The following is a 19,464-nucleotide window of genomic DNA, read 5'->3' as shown; positions in this document are numbered from 1 at the left end:
TATAGGATGATTTATTATTTCTTTTGGCCAGAGGAGTATCAATAGCTATATAATAGTCTCATTCGTAGATAAATAATGTCTTCATGAATTAAGAGCTTTGGAGGAGAACAATCTAAGTTTCAGAACTCTCTATTCTAATTACAGGCCACATGAGCTTTTCACAAGCTTACTTCATCTCTCTCTCTCTCTCTCTCTCTCTCCCTCTCTCAGTTTTCTCACCTATAAAATGGGTATAAAAATAGCACATACATTAGCACATACATAGGATCCCTGAGAGGCTTAACGGAATCAGCAGTTATAATATCTTTAGCACCACTGGTGATATTTAATTATTGTTAAATAATATTATTTTTCTACATACAGGAATGTGAGTGGATATATCAGGGCAATCCCACAATCTATCCAATTTATAGTCTCTGCACTAGGGTTTCCAAATTGAAATATGGCAAAAGGGAAGATTTTAATATCACTAACTCCTTTATCTGGGTGTTTACCTTGATTTTCATAGGGTCTGAGTTCTCTATTGCTTGTCCATACATTGAGGCATATGAAGTCTTAAAAATGGTTTTAATATAAGGCAATGGATTGATACCCCATGTTGCTTTGCCTGCCCTTTCTGCAACCCCCGGCCCCCCAGCTCCAGGACAAAAGAGAAGTTGGAATGAGTTGGTGCCTCGGCAGCCTGCCTTCCCTCCCCAGGTAGCGGCTATAGCAAGACAAATAAAGGTTGTGTTGTTTGTCTCAAGATAGCATCAACACAGCCTGCAGCAGCGCTGTCAGCACCAGCCCCACGATGCCAGGGAATCGCTGCGAGTGCCACTGTGCTGGTGCCAATTTGCTGCCTGGCCTCCTTCAGAAGCCACATCGAAGTATCTGCCAGTTTCTCAACTTCTTCTCCAGGCTCGTGCAAGAGCTTGCAGGACGTCCGCATGGGACCTGATGGTATGTGGTTCTCCACCTTCTCATGCCAACCTCAGTGAGCCCCTTTTCTTCCCTTTGCCCATAGGACTCTTCAGTTGCCCTAAAATGGCATCCGTAATAGTATTTGAAAACTGGTATAGTTTTTAAGAAACATCCAATAGATTACCTAATTTACTTATTTAATCTATTACAGAGCATTTGATTCTCATAAATCTTTCGATATTTAATAACAAATACTCTTCCAAGGACTCAAATAACACACAATTTATTTGGGAGCTGTGGAGAACATTACTGAAGTGATATAGTGACACAGGGAGGGGAAGGAGGCCAATCAACAGCAGGCTTAGTCATCAGGGTGCGTGGCCCAGGCTAAATCCTGCGGGGAAATGCTGTGGAACAGAGTAGCATACAAGCCACATATCATAGCTCGTATTTTATGTATCACTTTGCCTGAGCTATGGTATCCAGTTGTTTGGTCAAGCGCTAGTCTAGATGTTGCCCTGTAGATGTATTTTAGACGTGATTATCATTTACCCTCACCGGAACTTCAGTTTATGCAGATCACCCTTGGTAATGTGCAGGGACTTCATCCCATCCTTAAAAGCAAAGACTGAGGTTTCCTGAAGAAGATAGAGATCTGCCTCAAAATAAAAACCCTGCCTGACTTTCTAGCCTGCTGGTCTGCCCTGCAAATTTTGGACTCAAGACTGAAACATCAACTCACCTCAATTTCCAGTCTTCCTTGTAAATTATATACCTGCAGCCCCTCCATGAGCCAATTCTTAAAAAAAAAATCTCAACCTCCCTATCTCTTTCATAATGGCTAAAAATGATGAGTTGGTGATACACCTGCTCCATCCAATTATTGATTGAGAACTGTACCCAGGGGTTGTAAAGCCTGTTACATAGACAGTAAAACATCCTTTTTCTATTGTACATATATACTTTTTTTTAGCTTTATCAAAATATGACTGACATACATCTTTGTTTAAGGGTGAAAGATATATTATGATGATTTGTTACACATATATATTTTGAAATATTTACCACAATAAGATTAAATAACACTTCCTTTACCTCACATAGTTACTCTTTCGTTGTTGTTATGATGAGACCATTAAAGCTCTACTCTCTTGGCAACTTTCAAGTGTACACTACAGCTCTGGAAAGAGCCTGAGAAATCTTCAGGCACAGAAATGCAGACATGGATACCTGGAAGTGGGCTGGAGCACACCCAAGCGGGGGGATCCAAAGGATGTGAGAGAAGCATTAACTTACCTGTTCAGTCCACCCCTTGCACCTGATTGTTCAAACTGATAGCTCATCACAAGTTCTAAAACAAAAACAAAAATATTAAAAAAAAAAGACCCAGGAGGTTTAGTGGGTTAAATCTCAGGCCATGTTGTTACAGTCAGTCCCTCCCCACTTACCTCTCCTTTATCCTTTCTCTCTCAGCCAGCATTTCTACAAGTCTTGGTTACTCACCTGATGAGGAAGCCCAGATTATCATGTCTGTGCCCCTAGTTTCCAGGCCTTTGTCAGGTCATAGATGCTTCAATTACCCATTTGAAGTTTTTACCAAATATGGAAGCAGCGAGAGATGCCCTACTGAATCCCCTGAGTTCCAGACATACTCCACCCTGACACCATTATTAGAGGAAACTCTGTCTCTTAGAATCAGGGTCCTTTCTCTGTTTGCTGACCTACTGACATGAAGACCCCAAAATGACCAGGGATGCTTGCTATAAGTTTAGGTTTACTAAAAATTTTGGCTTTTTTTATTTGCAGATGATGTGATCTTATATATAGAAAATCCTAAAGACTCTACCAAAAATGATTAACCCTGATCAACAAGTTCAGTAAAATTGCATATGCAAAATCAACATATAGAAATCAGTTGGGTTTATATTCACTAACAACAGAACACCTGAAAAAGAAATAAAGAAAGCAATCTCATTCACGACAACAATGGGAGTTGGGGGAAATGCAGAAATACAGGTAAAAGGGTACAACTTCCATTTATAAGATAGGTTATCCCCCAATAGGTTCTGGGGATCAAAAATGTACAGTATGATTATATTGTATCAGATACTTGGAAGTTGCTAAGAAAGTAGATCTCAAATGTTCTTATCATGCACACACAAAAAAAATGGTAACTAGGTGAAGTGATGGAAGCACTAGCTCATACTAGGATGGTATTCATTTTGCAATTTACAAATGTATTAAATCAACATGTTGTGCCCCTTATGCTTACACAAAGTACATGTCAATTATAGGTCAATAAAGCTGGGAAAAATGAAAAAACTAAAAGAGTAAATAAAGGTCTTAAATGTGCTCACCACATCTCCCCCCCCCCCAAAATAATAATAAAATAAAATAATACTTGTTTTGTTCCCAGTAGGAGGGAATTCTTCTAAGAACCAGGATCTCTAGTCGAACAGACAATAAAGTTGAGGAGGCCAGAAACTCACTAATGAGGGTCACTGAGTAACAGAGGCCACTCTTACTTCTACTTCTTGGTTCCTAATTCTGTGTCTTTCACTGATCATAGATCAAGCTCTATATAATTGCTTGGCTTCAACACACATACTACTTGCCAATCTCAAATCACAGGTTCTCATTGGCAAGTTGGCGCCTTAGCTGAGACTTCAAGAGGCCAGTTCAATGTTCTATCGGGCTGGCAGTTTAAGACATATGGTATATATCTATATCAAACTGCTAGTGGATTCTGTGATCATGTGTTGCATCTTCTTCACCTTAAAGTGGTTTCCTTAGTCTGAGATAACAGGATCTCATAACAATAAATCAGACACTCCGTGCATGCTTGAATAGCAGTGCTGGCCAAAGCACTGTGGCTTGCAAAGCAAACCATGATGTTGAATCACTTCCCCTCCAGGGCAAAAGGACAATGGGATGAGCCTGCCAAGTGGCTGGTCGATTTTCTTGAGGGATTAAAGCATACCTCCACGGTGAAGAGGGTCTGAGACAATCAACTGTCACCACTGGATTTAATGTCCTAATGGGACAATACTTCAAAGGAAGGGCATAAATGTGATGCAGGTGCACCAAATGTAGATGAGTTAGGGCTCTTGGACACCCATGTGTGTGACTTATTTGTACCTCTAGGCCTGTTTGGGCTTGATCCCAAACATACCATTTCTATTTGTTCAGTGGACGATTGCTTCACCCACTTTACCATATGACTGTCAGTCTGACAATACTCAGAACAGGATAAGTTTTGTGGTCACATCATTAAATGTTCCAAAGTCAGGCATTGAGTATTCTGTAAGCAGAGAAACAACATGTAGTGGCTATTGTTTTCATAGGCCCAGGGCAGCCCTGGTGGCTCAGCGGTTTAGTGCCACCTTCAGTCTAGGGCATGATCCTGGGGATCCAGGATCGAATCCCATGTCAGGCTCCCTGCATGGAGCCTGCTTCTCCCTCTGCCTGTGTTTCTGTCTCTCTCTCTCTCTGTGTGTCTCTATAAATAAATAAATAAAATCTTAAAAAAAAAAAAAAAAGAGTTATCCCAAAAGTACAGGATATTGTCTCCAAGTTAGTGCCTTAGATGAGCTTTTATGAAGCCACTGCACTCAGAATAAGGCATGGCTTCTAATGGTTCACTTAATATATTTACTGGTTGTTTGGAGAGGGAGCCACTGTTTTGTTTTGGTTTGGTTTGGTTTGGTTTGGTTTTTCCTGATATTCAGTTCTTATTCTACTAGTCTGAGAACCAATGTGGGAGAACTGCCTATTGCCAAGTGTACCCCTCCCAAATATGCTTACAAGGAACTCTGAAAATGATCATCTGGCCAACTAGAAGGTATACTTGGGCCAAGATTTCAACATGTCATGTCTTAACAAGGAGCCACGATGGAACCAATTCACTGTTATATATTTAATGAGTGGATGGAAGGGAGCATTTTAAAAAAACTATTTTTATTTATTTAGACATTTTTAATTTGCTCTTTATTTTAATTTCTTTACTATTTATTTTGTGTGTTTCTATTTAGCCCACAAGGAGCCACATCTGAACCTAATGAGAAGACTGTATATCGCCTTAACTTAGAACTAGACACAGCAGGTGGAGGGGATTTGGAAATGTCTCCATTGGAGGATGAATATATTCTTTATGAGGGAGGAAAAATGAAATAGAAACACTGTGACAGGCAGAGAAAGGTATGAAATCTAGTATGAGTACTAGATGGTGTTTTATTCCATCTGGTCTTCCTGGACACACAGAAGAGTACAGGCCCCAATGTACCTTTGGAGGGGGTGAGATGTACACTTCCTGGCCTAGGCACTAACTGTGTCACATTAGCCTTCCCTCTCTCACTGCACTTGTTAGTCATCAGAATGCAGCCTACCCAGGAGGGTCTCTGGTTGGGGCGGGGTGGGGGGTATCTGGGGGTAGCAGTGCCAGAGCATGGAACAGTCTGGAGTCCCTGTCACTGCAATGTGAACAAGAATATGAGCAATAAATAAACTTTTATTGTGTTAAGCCATTGAAGTTTGGGGGAGGATATTTGTTGTAGCAGATAACATTGATTATGTGAGCACAAACCCTTTTTTGGAATATTTCTATTCATTACCTGGTTGACTGAAGTCCTCTTTCTAATACTTTATTCAAGGAGATTTAACTGAAACTATATTACTTGTTCTCTGTCCTATTTAAAAGTGTTTCCCTGCAGCTTTTATGCTTAAACAATAGTTTTATTGGGTATAAAATTCTTTGTTTGTTTATATTTCCTTTCCCTGAGAACTTCATAGGCAGCATTAAATTCTGTTCTGGCATTTAATGTCACCAGGGAGAAATTTGAGGCCAGTTTGAATTTTTATGCTTTTTGGGTGAATTGATCTTTCTTTAATACTGTAGGCAAAGAGAATCCTTTTTTTTTTTTTTAAGATTGTATTTATGTATTAGAAACAAGGGACCACAAGTAGGGGGAGGAGAAGTGGGAGAAGCAGGCTCCCCACTGAGCAGGAAGTCAGACACAGGGTTCGATCTCAGGACCCCTTTAGACCCCAGGATCATGACCTGAGCTGAAGGCAGATACCTAATGGACTGGGCCACTCAGGGACCCAATAATTATTTTTTTAACACCTTCATTAAAGTACTATTGACATAGAAACATTGTGTATGTTTAAGGTGTACAACATGACGTTTTGATATGTATACATTGTGAAATGATCGCCAATCAAGATAATAAATGTGCCAATCACTTCTATATAGTTACTGTTTTCTCTTTCTCTGTGTAGTGAGAAGACTTATTTAAAACTATCCTCTAAGCAAGTTTCAAATATACAATATGGAATTCTTAACTGTAGTTATTACCTTGTGCATTTGATCTCAAGAATTTATCTTATCTTGTGTAAATGACAGTTTGTGCCCATTGCCCAACACTCTGTGGGTTTGGACAAATGTAAAATGATATGTATCTATCATGTGGTATCTGCATTTATTTTTAAGGACAGCATACCTTCTGCATCTTTAGGTTTAATTACTCCTTTGTTTTGGGGGAATTTCCTATGATTATGTCTTCATGATAGGCAGGATTCTAAAAATCATCTCCAATACTCCATGTTCTAATCTCTGGATCCTGGGATTTGGATGAGTTATCTTTCCCATGATTATGTTGCACTAATGTCACAGTCGATTTCACAAGAAATTTGGGTCAAAATGTAATCACATGAGCCCTTTTAAAAGCAGAAAGTTTTCTCAGGTTGATAGAAGATGTCAGAAAGAAAAATTGGATGTGGTGTTGCTGGCTTTGCAGATGGATGGGACCCCATGACAAGGAATGCAGGCAGCCCTCCAACAGGTGAGAGTGGCCCACAGGTAACAGCCAGGAAACAGAGACATCAGTCCTAAAGCTGCAAAAAAAACTAAATTTTGCATCAACCTGAATAAGCTCAGAAGCAAGTTCTTTCCCAGGCCCTTCAGATAAGAACATAGTTGGTCAACTTGATTTTGGCTTTGTGAAGCTCTAAGCAGGGGAATTCAGTTGAGCTATGCTGTATTTCTAATCTGCAGAAACTATAAGATAATGAGTATTGTTTTAAGCTGCTAAATATGTTTTAAAAATGTTCTGCAGCAATGGAAAATAAAGACAATTTTAAAGTATTTCTTTTATGTTTCATTCTTTTCTTCAAAACCACCTATCACACATGGGTTGAATTTTCTTTATACCCAATATCTATTTTTCTATCTATCCGTTGTTCATTATCATTTCATCTGACATGGTTTCCTCAATCCTGTCTTTACGTCTAACTGCATTTTCAGCAGAGCTTTGTCTCTCCTGTGCTACTTACAAAATGGCCTTTATAACTCGTATAAATGGTATTCTTTTTTTTCTTCTCCTTCATTCCTGAATTATAGCTGCTTCTGCTTATCTCCTTTGGTTGACATCATATCTTCCCAACACCCCCAAATTTCTACTCTACGCTTAGACTTGTCAGAGATTTATATTTGTTTTATAAGTCACAACAATACATTTGGTCTCAATTTTTATATACTCTTTAGTAACATTTTTCTAGTGAATGTTCATCTGTCATTTGTTTTCCTTATTCCTTTCTTCTCTTTTAGCTGTAGTATTTTTGTAGAGGTCCAATGGTTTTGTCTTGTTTATATCCTTTTTGTAATGACAGTAGTTCTCCCTGGACCAGCAATTTGGAAGACATCTGTAGAAAGAGAGGTCAGAGGCCTAGGAGAGCAGAAAATGTGCCAGGGACAGTTAATTTGAATAAAGAGGACTGTGCATGTGAGTGAACTGTTTTAGTTTTCACAATTCCTCCTCACTGCATTATCAGTATAGAGCTGCTACCAACTCAAAAATGTCCTCTTCCACTGTGCCTCAACTACAAATTCTCTGCAAAGATAGGATGTCTGTTGTTTTCCTCACTATCCCCACTGTACCATCTCCCTTGCCCCATTTCATCAGTCCACCCAAATAATGATGAAAGCTCTGACCACCAGCCTACACACCCTGTTTTTATCACTCCAAATAGGGCATTCTTTCTCTCTCTCTCTCTCTCTCTCTCAGATTGTGCCTCCTACTTGTTAGAGCTGTTCTCAACCAGTTTGTCTGAAATATACATCTTCTTGTAGGTTTTCTAGGTATTTTTCCAAGCCCTCTTAAACCTGAACCTTATTAAGCATATACTGTGGTTTGAGCCAAGCTTATAAATAGAGTATGTAATATGAATAGGAAGAGGCTTTGACCAAGTTAGACAAATTTCAGACTATTAGAGTTTTTAGGGTTTGTTTGATTATTCATTCATTTATGTATTTTTTATTTATTGGCAGGAGATGCAGGGGATAGTCAAAGAAAACAGTATCTTTTTTTAAAAGACTTTATTTTAGAGAGAGAGTGTGTAGGGGGGTGGGCAGGGGAAGAGGGAGAGAGAATCTAAAGCAGATTCCCCACTGAGAACAGAGCCTAACCTGAGGCTTAACAAGCAGAACTCTATAGAACAAAACCCGAATGCCAAATGCTAGTTGTGTCACTGGTTTAGAAGAAGCCTGAACACCATTGGTCAAAAGTAGAGTTGCGACTAAAAACCTAAATGTTCTGTTTATTTTATTATTACTTATCAAGTAAGATCTTCCCTTGGGAACTTTAGAATGACATGCTTTAAAACCTCAAGTACCTGTATTATTTACACAAAAGCATCTCTGCAGTTTCCTCCAGCAGTCACACTGATCCAGTCGCCGACAGCATGGAAGCTATTTGAAAAGTCATTTTTTTTTCTTTTTATCCTTTTGCATTTCGCAATTTTTTTAAAAGAGTTTAACTGTTCACTAAAGGCTACCCAGATGTTCTTTAGACTATCTATAAGCTCATTTTAGAATTACGTCTTAAAATCTTTTTCTTTTTGCTTTCATTTTCTTTCTCTAAACAATCTTCTCTTTTCTCTGTTAGTTTTTGTCTTGAATGAATATATCAGTAATAATCTCATTCTTAGTTTTATGAGCAGCAGAATTTATTAAATAATTCTTTGGGAAACTTCCAATGGCTTCCCACAGCCTTAGAAATAGTATTCTCTCTGACACATCTGCTACAGTATGTCTTAATCACATTTTTTTTTTAACACTATGAGTGCAATGCAATGTATCTCATTAAGTCAGGCAGTAGTAAGAACTCGAATAACGGGATGATCTAGTTGAGCAGGGTGAAGAAAACTAAAGAGAAAGGAGTGAAGGGAAGAGAGTAAGTATGTGTGTGGCAAATATACAGATAAAAATCAATGCACACCCAGTCCTTATGGAAGAAGCCCCTTTTATTTTTTTAAGTTTTTACTTAAATCCTGTTGGTTAACATACAGTGCGCTATTAGTTCCAGGTGAACTTAGTGATTCACCATCTACATATAACACCCAGTGCTCATCATAAGTAGTGCTCTCCTTAATCCCCATTACCTATTTCACCCATCCTCCCACCCACCTCCCTTCTGGTGACCATCAGTATGTTCTCTAGTTAAGAGACTGCTAATAAGAAGCCCCTTTTAGATTATTCAAGAACTAGAGTCAAAGGAGCCAGGACAACATAAACTCAGGCCTAAATGAAAAAGACACAGCAAGTTCTAGAATGGGCACATCTCTTGTTTAGTGAAGTAGCTCACTGACTTCACTCCCTCTTCCTGGAAGCCCTTGGAGCAGACACAACAACCATAATCGACATACCAAAAATGCTCCCTAAGAGTAAACATATTGAGAAGCCAAAAATGCTCCATTCAATGGAGTTCTCTCCCTAGATAGGTCAGAGGTTAAATGAGGTCATCTCAATGGGCCTCTTCTGATTTTTAGGTTTATTACTTTCCAGAATTAGTCAATTATTTAGGCTCTAGGGCAGATATAGCACAGATCAATAATTAATAACAAAGGACATGAATCTGATTTTGTCAAGTAAATGTTCTCGGTATCAGCCACTTGTAGTAAGAATTCAGTAAGAGAATTTGAAGGGGCCTCTGGGTGGCTCAGTCTGTTGGGCATCTAACTCTTGGTTTGGGCTCAGGTCATGATCTCGGGTCCTGGCATCAAGCTCTGTGTGGGACTCAGCAGGGAGTCTGCTTGAAGGTTCTCTCCCTTTGCCTCTCCGCAGCACCCACCACCCAACTCACACACTCTCTCTGTCTTTCTCTCTCTCTCTCAAATCAAAATAGATAAATCTTTTAGAAAAAGGTAATTTAAAGTGAGAACCACAGCAGTGAGATTATTAACTATTTAAAAGTGGGGGAAGGAATTAAACACACACTAAAATAGCAAAACTATTCAATATCACCTTACTATAACCCTAGTTTAGCAAGTGTCATCAGTGTATATATTCTAATGAGCCATGATAACAGTAACTAATCATATATAACGGGTCTCTGTCACTAAGTACTCTTTATGCGACCTTAGGTTTCCTGGGCAGGCCACCCTCCCCCAGTAAGAGTCCCCAGAGTTTCATATAGGTCCTTTCACCAAGAAGAGTTTCCTTCCAGGCATTGCTGCTATTTCAACAGGCATTCTAACAGCTATCTCTAGATTGGATCTCTTTGCAGTCGTCTTATTGGAGGCATTTAGAGTCTGGATAGCACTAAAGTCCTCTGTGGAAAAGCACTGCTCCCTCATCATGTAACATTATACTCTTGGTCCCTTCAGGGCATCTGTCTGCCCCTCCCACATAGAATGCCTAATTTAAAAAAAATAAAAGGACGAGGCTGGGGGCTGGAGGGTGTGGGGTGGCAGGGTGGGGACCTGGGTGGCTCAGTGGTTGAACATCTTCCTTTGGCTCAGGTCATGATCCCAGGGTCCTGGGATGGAGTCCACATCAAGCTCCCTGCAGGGAGCCTGATTCTCCCTCTGTTTATGTTTCTGCCTCTCTCTGTGTGTCTCTCATAAATAAATAAATAAATAAATACAAACAACATTCTCCAGAGAATAACCAGTACCAGAGTCTACAAAATCTAAGAGTCACAATGCTACCATTAACATACCAAAAAGATTTTTTGATGTGATAGATTCTCAAATAGAAATGATCCCATCTGAAAAAAAAGGAGAAAAAAGATGATTGAAAAAATAGAACTTAAATCATCTGTGGGACAATATTGCAAGTTCTAATATAAAGGTAATTAGAGGTTCATGTGAAAAAGAAAAGGAGATAGCAAAAGTATTTGAAAAGATAAGGACTGAAATCATCTCAGATTTATTAAAAGACATAAGTTTACAGATTCAAGACATTCAACAAACCATAAATGGGATAAGTTCAAAGAAAATCACACCACAACATGTGGCAAATGATTAGAAAACAAAGGCAAAGAAACAAATCTTAGAAGTAGCTAGAGAAAAATTATAAGGTACCTACCTACAGTGGAACAACAACAATTCAAATGACCTTGAATTTCTCATTGAAAACCATGGAGGCCATAAGATAGAATATCTTTAAAATGAAGAGATAAAGGAACTGTCAACTTATATTTGCAAATCCAATGAAATTACTTTACAAGAATGAAAGAAAAATGAAGATATTTTCAGGTAAAGTAAACTTAAAGGCACTTAGCTTCTTATGACTTGCTCTATAAAAGAAGTTCTCTGAGATGAAGGAAAATTACACCAGAGAAAAATTGGATCTTTAGGAATAAAGAGCAACAGAAATACTAAATAGTGAGGTGTTGTGGCTTGAATTATGTTCCTTCAAAAGATGTGGTGAAGTCCTAACCCCTGTTACCTTTGAGTGTTGGAAATCAGGTCTTTGCAGATATTTCAAGATATGGTCAAGCTGGAGGTGCGGGAGCTCTTAACCTATACTACTCGTGTCCTTACAAGAAGAGGAGATGGGACACCAAGAAACACCAAGAAAGACACACTCAGAAAGAAGAATGCCATGTGAAGACATAGACACAAAGAGACAAGATGACCATGTGCCAATAGAGACATTAAATAATCTAAAAACTAATTAAAATGCAGAGATTGACAGAATAAACTTTTCAAAAGCAAGACTATTAAATTCTACCTATGAACAAACACATAAAATGTAAAGACAGAGATAGGTTGAAAGTAAATGGACAGAGCAAAATATACCATGCACTTGGTAAGCATAAAAAGTTGAGGTGGCTATTTTGATATCAGTATAAAGGGACTTGGAAACAAAATATATTACCACATATAAAGAAAGATAATTTTCAATGTAAAAAGGACAGTTCATCAGAAAAAAATCAATGTGTATACAATTACACAATGTGTAATCAATGTGTATACAATTTTGAGGTGCCTCAAAATACATAAAGCATAAATTGACAGAATTAAAAGGGGGACAGCGGATAATACCAAGATCATAGTAGGAGATTTTAACACTCTTCCCTAGACACTGAAACAACTAAACAAAAACTAAAAAAGAAAAAAACATAGAAAACTTGAACAGCACTATCAACCACTTGACCTAATTGACATTTATAGAGAGATAAGTATTATTATAAGTTCTTCCAAGAAGCTATATGACTTAGAGTTATAAGCCAAATTAGCATGGTGGGAGAGCTGGAAATCAAATGCAGCAAGTCCATCTTCAGAGTCCATATCTTAACCAAACTTAACTAGTCATTAGTGGTCTGACTATTAAATAAGATGACTATTATGAGATTCTAAAAATTCCCTGAAGAAAATGTTGGCTTAGAAAAAATGTCAAAAGTTGTTACACACATTTAACATAATTAGTTGAGTTCATTGAGGTATAATATAAAGGGGATTGCAAAGATTATTCCTACCCTCAAAATATCGATATATCCATTCCTTGATTCTTAGAAAGCCATGGTCAGAGAATCATTACAAATTGCCAGAAGGTTTCTTGTGCTTGATTATAAGTGTTCTTGAGAATAACAAAATATTGATTTCATATTTTGTATTTTGTTATGAATGATTCTGTAAAATTCTTCTGAGTTTTGATTTTAATTAAGAATATGAAGGGCTGTAGACAGTTTTGACAGTGGGGCAAGTGAAGTAGATTAGGAAATTGAGAATACTGTTGGGTAGGAGAAATGAAGAAAAAATAAGTTGGGGATTTCCAGAAGTCTTTCTCTACTCATCAGTTTATCTTAGGACAAACTTTGAAGAAGGTAATGTTTAAAATTAAACATGGCAAATGGATATATAAGCATCCTGTTTACCATATACAATTGTGACTTTATTGCTTGATAAAATCAATAAAGCTAGATACCAGGTGGGATTAGCAGGAGCTGCTAAGGATGCATAGAATGATGACTATAGTAGGTATATAACTTGCTCTGGACACTACCTCCTCACCACGGCCTGCCTTCAACCTATGATCTGCCTTTCATAAATCTTGGGAAAGTACGCAAGGTGCACACAACATCTATACGGCATCCACAGTTATGCGAATCACATTTTTACCAAGCCAATCTTTATTTGAATATTGATTTAGACCCCAAGAACTTTACCATTCCAATGATTTTTATTTTAATACATACTCTAGTGCTTGAAAGAGCAACAGTATTTACTGTCTCCTAATAAAGCAATCAAATCTACTGCTATTTGATTGCTATTCAAAGCTACCTTTTAACAAACCACAATTTTACAGCCATCTGTCTTATAATGTGACATTCTAAGAAGCAGAAATATGGTGAGAGGACTTTCAATTTCCTACAGCAAAGTTGTATGTAGGCTGGTCACACTCTTCTACAGTCTCTATCCATATGCCATAAATTAACAACTTGATTCACACTCTTATCAAACATTTACTGAACATACAGAATGTGTCCAACTTCTTATAGGATACAAGGGACAGGACAGTGAATAAGATGCTGCATCTGCCTTTGAGAAGCTTACAGACTAGTTTCTACTAGATCCCTGAGCATAGGAGTCTAGTTCCATGTCTCTGGTGCTGTGAAGTATAGATGATGCTCATAGTTTGTAGCAGAGGCCCCTGGAAGTAACATTCTTAGTAGAGACTTTACAGATGAAGAAATGTTATCCAGGTGAGTTAGGAGGAAGACTGTTCTGGACACAACAAATGGCTTGTGCAGACATGAGAAAAAAGTAGAGCGTATGGAGTATAGACTTTAAATAGACAGTTTATTTAAAAACCAGCAAAGCAAGACCTTCGAATATATCCTCCAAAAAGCACAGACAATACAACGGATGTACTTTCCTCCCAGACGACATGGAGCTTGGAGGAAGAGTACTTAAATTTCAGTCAGTTGCATTCCAAAGTGTTTGAGTATCCCTATATACCAAGTAGCGTAGTGGTAGGCAATTTAGAAATGCCTTGTGATCAGTGATTTCTATTAAAAAAGATGTGGTTATATATACAATGGAATATTACTCAGCCATCAGAAAGAATGAAATATCACCATTTACATCGACGTGGATGGAGCTAGAGGGTACTATACTGAGCAAAATAAATCAATCAGAGAAAGACAATTATCATATGGCTTCACTCATATGTGGAATATGAGAAATAGCACAGAGGATCATAGGGGAAGGGAGGGAAAACTGAGTGGGAAGAAATCAGGAGACAAGCCATGAAAGAACCTTAACTATAGGGAATAAACTGAGGGTTGCTGGAGGGGTGGTGAGTAGGGGAATGGGGTAAGTGGGTGACGGGCACTAAGGAGGGCACATGATGGGATGAGCACTGGGTGTTGTACGCAGTTGATGGATTACTGAAACTAATGATGTACTATATGTTGGCTAATTGAATTTAAATAAAGAAGAAAACATTTGTATGCGAAACAATCCGAGAGAGACACATGAAACATGAAACGATACAGACTACAATGTGATACAAAAGGTAGAGGTTTAGAAAACTCTGTGCAATGACATTAAAAAAGGAAGAAGGTAGGGGGAAGGGCACCTGGGTAGCACAGTTGGCCAAGTGCCAGACTCTTGGTTTCTGTTCAGGTTGTGATCTTAGGGTTGTGAGAACCCCAGGTTGGGATCTGCACTGAGAGTGGACTCTGCTTAAGACTCTCTCTCCCTCTGACCCTCCCACCCCTCCTCTCTCTCTCATAAATAATAAATAAATAAATAAATAAATAAATAAATAAATAAATAATAAAGAAAGAAAAGAAAAAGAAGTCATTTTGTACTGGTGTCCTCAGGGCTGGCTATGCAGAGCATAGGAGATGTCTTCTAGGCTCCAGAGGATGCACTGGGGCTGGTCTAGGCCCAGAAGGGAAGTACAGCAGACTACCAGATAAAGCACATTCAATTGGAAAGCTATGTTTAACTTTTCTCAGGAAAACAGGTTTGTATAGGTTTTGGAACAAAATACAATACAAAAGACAAAATCAAAGAGCTATCCATGCCATTATGGGTGCTGAACCGAGCCTGGGAAACGTGGGTCCTACCCTTCACGTGGCCACAAATACACTGTGTGACTCCAGTCTGAGGACTTTAGCCCTAGGCTGGGGGCAGGGCTCACAGTTTCCTCATCTGTCACATAAAGAGTAGAACTGAGTGGATATGAGGGGCTTCTTCTCACTTCTAAGAGGGCTTATTCTCAGCTAAATCGAATGCTCAGCTCTATCATTTTATACTAGGTTCCTCTGACTTATGTGAACACCCAAATGCCAAATTTACGCAGACTGGGTGCAAAAATAGTTAGGAGTCCTTTCAGTAGATTTCAAACAGATTAAAATATCCATCTCAATTGTTCTGGTAATGTATGAGATGGCTGCTTTTTCAAAAAGTCTAGCATCACTTTATCATGGAACAATCCATACTCTTTTCAGACTATCTGGTTATATGCCTGCTTTCCAGCGGATTGTGAAATCCTTGATGGCAGCAACTGTGTTTTATGCAGTTTTGTGTCTTTAAGTTTGGCTCATACTAATAGTTGAGCAGTATTAATATTACATGGCTGAATATTGTCAATCATTAATATATACAGATACTTTCAAAAGCATCATTTCATGTGCTCTGTCCTCAAATCCTGTAAGACAGGTGTTATGATCATCTTGATTTCACAGATGACGAAGCTGGAACATACGTAAAGTTAAGCAAATCACCCGAGGTCGTAGTCTGGGAAACCAGGGCCTTGATGGCTTGGACCTATCCCAGTGTTCTAATGGGGACAAAAAGACAAAATATTTGAGAACAGGGCTGTTTTGAAAAATCCTGGCTATGATCAAGTCGTTGCCCATGAAACTTTTAGATATCCTTCCTTTACTTCAAGTCTTTGCTACATCTTTTGCCTCCTTTCTCTTCCTATTTTTCTTTCCTCATTACTCCCAGGTCTTTGAAATGCAGCTTCAATGTCAACTCCTTTACCAAATTTTCTCTCCCCTCTGGCCCAGTGTCTGGCCTACTGAGCACTCCGTTGTGATGTGACATTTTGTTGTAACTCCCTGTTCACCTGCCTTTTCACTCTTTCCTTCCAGGCTGTGGACACTGCGCAGCCAGCCTACCCTTCATTCCCTTGGTGGCCGGTTTTGCGAACAAGATAAGAAGTAAATGCTGTTCAATCAGTACATTGTTAACCTAGTTTTTAATGAACTGTCCATTTACTTGCTAATTTGCAGTTGCTTCCCCGTGGCATCTCTACATAGTCTTGGTATAAGACATTAAAAATAACTTCCCTGATTCTCCCCATAGCATCTACCTCAAGACTACTACTTACGACATCAAAATGTCCACACAGTACAAAATAAAGTGCAAAGGTAAGTAACTCCATGGCAAATGCATGGAGCATCCACATTCAGTTTGAACAATTTAGCACAAAAGAAAATAGCCTAGCCATCTGAGGTTTACAGCCCAATCTTTTCTTCCTTCTTTTCCAATAAAGCCCTATTTCCTGTCAACACGCTGTGGTTTAAAAACTCCACACTGCTCTTCCTTCTTTATTCAGCCTCCAACTAAGTCTGCCACTCAGTTCTCCCGAGCTCAGCCCATGAGAAATGTCTCCCAGGATCCGAATGATCTGAAGGCATCCGCCACTGTCCCAGTATCTGCCTGTGATAATCCCCAGCCATTCCTCCAGGTCATTATTTGTTTGCTGTCACCCTCATTTATTCAGTGTTCAGCAAACATCTGCTCAGCGTTCCAGGCACTGTGCTGGGAACTGAAGGTATGAAGTGGAGGAGAGAACCACAGACCCGACCCTCACAGAACATACACTCCCCAAGGGAATGAAAAAATATAAGACAGGAGAAATACAGGTGCTACAAGGTCAGAGACAAGGGCACTTCATCCCAACTTCAGGGGAAGTTTGGGCATCCAAATGATAGAGTCAGGTTAGCTGGGAAAAGGAGAGGGATGAGATGATGGGTTTTGGAGAAAAGGTAAGTAAAGGCAACCAGAACTTGATGGTTCCGAGGTGCGTAGGGGTTGGCAAACTGAGACACTGAGGGTAGTTCCTGTATTTGGAGCCCAGAGGCAGGGAATGTGATCAGAGTGGCCAAAACATGCTGAGACTTGGACACCAGACCGAGGGGGGTGGTTTTTGTCATAGCTAGACCACAGCAGAGGATTTAAACTGGGGTGACAGGCCAATTTTTGTTTGGAAAGATCACTCCAGTCTCCTTCCGGAGGGAGGATTGGAGAGGGACAGAGCTGAGGCGGAGATAGCAGCGAAGAGGCTGGGGTGGTGGTACCAGTTGAGAATTCTGGGTTTTCTGAAGTTATGTTGATAAAGATGGACTGAAGAAGATCAAATGGCAGGTATTGAATGTACGGGACACGCTGGAATTGGTGAATAATTGGGAGTCAAAAGACAGAGGTGGGAGAGGATGCCTGGGACCCTCCCCCTGGAAATCCCTCCATCTGGTTAACCCAGTCCAACATGAATCGTCTCACTTCTGGGCATCTGTAAACACCCCACATGCCGTTCTCACTTGGTCTGTGCCCTGAATTCTGTGCTCTAATCCATCTATGTGTACATTGCGAGCTCCACCCTTGACATCACATGAAATATGTTGAGGACCGTGGTTGGGCTTCTTGGATATGTTTGTGCCAGTCACTTCCTCTGTGCAACCAGCCCCGAGTGACCTGGCTGACGTAGGGTGTAGGATGTGCGTCCTCCAAGCTCTGATGATCCTAAGCATAAACTCCATCATGACACTTTGTTGCCCTGTACCGGTTTACCACCAGATTGCAAGGATAGAAACGACGGCATCTCATTAGTTCTACAACCCCAGTGCCCAACAGAACGTTGGAGAACATGGTACCAATTTAGTGCGTGCTGATTGAACATATTACTTTGTCTCACCAGGACTGCCGTTGCCATTTAGCAAGCCTTCTCCTGACAGCAGTGAGGACTTGGCTCTAACAAATGGATGCTCTGTGCCTCTTAAGTCTATTAAGCATTTGTATTAATTGAAAATGCGAAAAACTATCAGGGGAAACAATCCTGCACTGTTTCCCCAGCTATTCACTCTGCATGTTGATGGCACCAGTAATATGAAGGGTGCTGAGTATGAGGAGGTTTCCTAATGTGCCACACACCAATGGGATGACTCCACGCAAGCCATTTGTAACGTCCTTCGCCTGGTGTTCAGGCCCTGACGATCTGACACCGAAGCCAAAATGCAATGATTCATTCAGAGACCTGACATCCAAACCTTTCCGAGGCTCTCATCTGCATAATTGTATGTGTTACTCATTTTCTCCCGTGCTCAGTCACTCCTCACTCTCCACCACGAAAATGCCACAGTAACGCATTTGCCACCACGGCCCCGATGCCTGAGAAATCAGAGCTGGGGGAGAGAGAAGGACCCAAATATAAAGACCCTGGTGGCAGTGTTCCCATCGTCGTGTCGTTTCCTGCCAGCCTGGCCTTCCATTTATGTCTGGGTGCTGGTTCTATCAAACTTCTGTCTTGTATCAATTTTTAGCAGCATGGATAATTTATTGCATCTAGGATGATAGAAAACCAGCTTTATACATCATTCAGCTTGCAAAAGATGTGTAGCTTCAGTTCCTTAATGGTGTCATTTTGGCTGAATGCTATTAACAGATTACCCCTGCCTAGGGCAGTGGAGCATGTGTGCCAGAAAGATAACCTTGTGTTCGTAATTTAATATTAACTGTTTTCTCCATAGTACCTCTTTCCAGTACATTAACAACAAACCAATATGGCCTTGTCCCCTGCGGTCGTATTCTTCAGCAAAAAAATGGATTACATGATAGCAAGTTTCTGAAGATTTCCAATGAAGTATTACAAATCACTCAACACCCGCTCTGCAGAAATGAAAAATAAACAGGCTTAGATTCAATCAAATTTAATTCCTCCAATTTAGCTTTACCGCACTTCAAAGGGTGCTCTTATTAATGTCTTGGTGAACAAATTTAACAGTCATTTTTCCTCCCTCTCAGACGAAAGCCTCCAGTTGTGTTCGACCTATAGTGAGATCAAGAAACTGTTTTTATTTTTTTATTTTATTTTATTATTATTATTTATTTTATTTTATTTTATTTTTTATTTATTTTTTTTTTTTAGTGACTACTCTGTCACAGTTTGATATAAAAGTGTAAGCCATTTACAGAAAACTCTTTATGGAATTTGTATCCTATGCCATTCCCGGGAGCTCAATTTATATCCTGCCTTAGCTA

The sequence above is a fragment of the Vulpes lagopus genome, chromosome 9, assembly GCF_018345385.1.
Source record: "Vulpes lagopus strain Blue_001 chromosome 9, ASM1834538v1, whole genome shotgun sequence".
Classification (NCBI taxonomy): domain Eukaryota; kingdom Metazoa; phylum Chordata; class Mammalia; order Carnivora; family Canidae; genus Vulpes; species Vulpes lagopus.
This window is presented reverse-complemented; position numbering follows the sequence as displayed.